Raw genomic sequence first — 4,183 nt, forward strand, 5'->3', positions numbered from 1 at the left:
ATCAAAAAAAAAAAAAAAAGAAAGAAAAAAAAAAACCATATGAAAACCTGACAGACTATTAAGTGAAAATGGAAAAATATACAATAAAGCAGATATTATAACAACAGTGCTGTAATACATTCACTCATTCATTCATTCAAATATGTATTGAGTACTTCATGGAGTTTACACTCTAATGGAGATGACGGACAATAAGCCCTGCAAATAAGTAAAATGTATTGTACAGTCATATGAAAGAAAGTGGGATGGAGAAAAATAAACAGGCAAGGGAGATAAAGAGTATGTGCTTCACTATTCAACTTAAGATGGCCAGGTCTTGCAGTGAGCTGAGATCCGGCCACTGCACTCCAGCCTGGGCGACAGAGCGAGACTCCGTCTCAAAAAAAAAAAAAAAAAAGATGGCCAGGTAAGGCCTCCTTGAGAATGTAGTTTTGAGTAAAAACTTGGAAGAGGTCAGATATTCATATGAATGATAAAAAGAAAATGAAAGTATGTGATAGGCTTATAAAATGACAAGTTGTTTTTTACATTTATGTACAATTTTATAAGATTTCTTAAATACTGTTCCCTTTGCAATTTGGGATGTGTGTGTGTGTGTGTGTGTGTGTGTGTGTGTGTGTGTGTGTTTTGCTTTTGAGATGGGGTCTTGTTATGCGGCCCAGGCTGGTCTTAAACTACTGGGCTCAAGCAATCCTCCTATGTCAGTCTCCTGAGTAGCTGGGATTACAGGCGCATACCACTGTTCCCAGCTTGTTTTGAAAATTATTACAAAAAAATTAATAAACATGCCAAAGTTCTCCTAAGAGAAATAAAATAAGTTAAATGAACAAAAAGAACCTCAACTAGTCCTCTGCTGTCCACCCCATGAAACATGTAAGTTCTTGTCCCAATTTCAACACTACAACTTCTTCAACCTTATTTACCACTATTTCCCAACAGCATCCTCCAGTTCAATCAAGAGAATACATCAGGCTTGCATATCAGGCCTATTTCCAGAATTTACATCACCTGAAATGTCTCCTCTCTATGTATGCAAATCTTATTCCTTCTTCAAATCTCAATGCCTCTAGAAAGCCTCCGAAGAGTCAGTTACAGAGATTATTCCATTTCAGTATCCCTTATTTTGTAAATATGACAAGGAAACTTCTCAATAGAGGCAGAGGGAGACAAGTTTAGAATAAGCCCTGATTTGCCGGGGAAGGGTCAGAGGGACAGAATGGAGAAAGCATTTAATTCTGCGCCAGGTAAGGCAGGAGACCCGGAAAACTTCAAAGAGGTCTATCTGATTAGAAGTCATGGGAATCATAGGAGAACATTATACAAAAGTGAAAAACCTGAGCAGAGAAGCAGAGTGCTGTGAAAATACATGGTGCTTTGAGGGAAGAGTGAGTCAGAGATACCAAATGCAAGTTGACTGGAAAGGGGACTCGGGAGCAGATTGCAAAAAGCCTTGAATGGCAGACAGCCTGAATCCCTTATATCAGGGTGCAGGTGGCAGGGAGTCACTGAAGTCTTTAAACTGGAGCTATGCATTGATGTTCATTTTTGAAATATAAGTTGGCTTTCAGCCGGGCGCGGTGGCTCAAGCTTGTAATCCCAGCACTTTGGGAGGCTGAGACGGGCGGATCACGAGGTCAGGAGATCGAGACCATCCTGGCTAACACGGTGAAACCCCGTCTCTACTAAAAAATACAAAAAACTAGCTGCGCGAGGTGGCGGGCGCCTGTAGTCCCAGCTACTTGGGAGGCTAAGGCAGAAGAATGGCGTAAACCCGGGAGGTGGAGCTTGCAGTGAGCTGAGATCGCGCCACTGCACTCCAGGCTGGGCGACAGAGCAAGACTCTGTCTCAAAAAAAAAAAAAAAAAAAAGAAATATAAGTTGGCTTTCAAGACAGAGAGACAATTGAAAAGAGAAGGGACAGACAGCCAGTTAACACAAGGCAGATATTTCAAAATGTTTACTGGCTGGGTGTGGTGGCTCACACCTGTAATCCCAGCACTTTGGGAAGCCAACATGGGAGGATCACTTGAGAACATCCTGGGCAATAAACCGAAAAAATAAAATTATTATTTTATTTTTTGTGTGTGAGACAGAGTATCGCTCTGTCATCCTGACTGGGGTGCAGTAGCATTACCTCTCAGCCTTCTGGGTTCAAGCGATTCTCATGCCTCAGCCTTACAAGTAGCTGAGATTACAGTCGTGTGCCACCACGTCTGGCTAATTTTTGTATTTTTAATAGAGACGGGGTTTTGCCATGTTGGCCAGACTGGTCTCGAACTCCGGGCCTCAAGCGATCCACCCAACTCAGTCTCCCAAAGTGCTGGGATTACAGAAGGGAGCCACTGTGCCCAGCCGACTCTACAAATTTTTTTTTTAATTAGCTGGGGATGGTAGTGTGCGCCTGTAGTCCCAGCTACTCAGGAGGCTGAGGCAGGAGGATCACCTTGAGCTTGGGGATTGAGGCTGCAGTAAGCACCACTGCACTACAGCCTTGAAAACAGAGCAAGGCCTTGCCTTAAAAAAGAAAAAAAAAAAGAAGAAGAAGAAAAGAAAAGAAAAGGAAACGTTTATTAACCGGACTATCACAGAGGAGAGAGAATTATTTCAGTTCCGAATATATTTAAAGGCAGCAACATTTGGTGACTACTGAATTGTTGTAAATACATTAGTTTTCTCTCTTTCCAAGATTATAATTTAGGAAGAAAGAAAGATGAAGTAGCAGGATGGTGAAGTCAGAGTCTGGGTTGAAGCCCATGTCTGACTGACACTTGCTGGTTGTGATCTTGGGCAAGGGTCTGTGCCTCACTTTTCTAATCTATATAATGTAATATAATGTGCCCCTCACAGGACTTTAAAGGACTAAAAATACACCGAAAATAAGCAACACAGTCCCCTGCATAGTAAATCCTCAGTAAATAACATTTGTGTGAACTGTATTTGGTATTCAGTATCATATCCTAAGCACGTAATAGAAACTCAATCACCATAAAGATTTATTAAATCTTTGTCAATCACATTTTTCTATAAACCCTGGAGAAAGTTTAAAATATTAAGCTGGGAGTGGTAATCCCAGCACTTTTGGAAGTCGAGGTGGGAGGATTGCTTAAGGCCAGGAGTTTGAGACCAGCCTAGCCAACACAGTGAGAGGCCATCTCTATTTTTTAAAAATTACAATAAAATATTAGGCTCGGTGCGGTGGCTCACACCTGTAATCCCAGCATATTGGGAGGCCGAGGTGGGGGAATCATTTGAGGTCAGGACTTCGAGACCAGCTTGGCCAACATAGTGATACCCTGTCTCTACCAAAAATACAAAAATTAGCCGGGCATGGTGGCACACGCTTGTAGTCCCAGCTACTCCGGAGGCCAAGGCAGGAGAATCGCTTGAACACCTTGAACACCGGAGGCAGAGGTTGTCAGTGAGTGGAGATCGCATCACTGCACTCCAGTCTGGCGACAGAGTGAGACTGTCTAAAAAATAAAATGAAATACTAGCCGGGCGCGGTGGCTCACGCCTGTAATCCCAGCACTTTGGGAGGCCGAGGCGGGCGGATCACAAGGTCAGGAGATCGAGACTATCCTGGCTAACAGGGTGAAACCCCATCTCTACTAAAATGCAAAATGCCGGGCGTGGTGGCGGGCGCCTGTAGTCCCAGCTACTCGGGAGGCTGAGGCAGGAGAATGGCGTGAACCCGGGAGGCGGAGCTTGCAGTGAGCCGAGATCGCGCCACCGCACTCCAGCCTGGGCGACACAGCGAGACTCCGTCTCAAAAAATAAAATGAAAAATAAAAATAAAAAAATACTAAACTTTTCCTCGCATTTACATAAGTTAATACTTCGAGTGATAATGGGAAAATAACTTTTTTAAAAGGCAGTGCAATTAGAAATAGAAAAGCATTTTCCCAACAGGTTTTAAGAAGCAGTTGACACAGAAGCCACTTTGACAGCTCTGCGAAGAGCGACAGTCATTGTGTAACCTTAACTTGCAAGTCATACTCAAAGCCAAAAATCAAGGTCCAGAGTATCAGCCACAGAGTCTGAGGCCATAAAGATGCTGGGCAGGAGCTCCAGGCTGAGATAAAGGGGTTGGTTATTTCAAAATCGTCCAAAGTGACAAGTTCTAGGACGTGCTGTGCTTTAAAAAAAAAAAAAAAAAAAAAAAAAAAAAAAAAGGCGTGTTAAA

The 4,183-nt window shown here is 42.9% G+C and overlaps 1 protein-coding gene across 1 annotated transcript in view; it reads right to left on the reverse strand.

The window, feature by feature from the left end:
- Positions 1–4,183, reverse strand: part of HACD1 (3-hydroxyacyl-CoA dehydratase 1) — a 28,726-nt gene that overhangs the window by 23,507 nt on the left and 1,036 nt on the right.

The sequence above is a fragment of the Rhinopithecus bieti genome, unplaced genomic scaffold (genome assembly GCF_001698545.2).
Source record: "Rhinopithecus bieti isolate Rb0 unplaced genomic scaffold, ASM169854v2 scaffold_3043, whole genome shotgun sequence".
Classification (NCBI taxonomy): domain Eukaryota; kingdom Metazoa; phylum Chordata; class Mammalia; order Primates; family Cercopithecidae; genus Rhinopithecus; species Rhinopithecus bieti.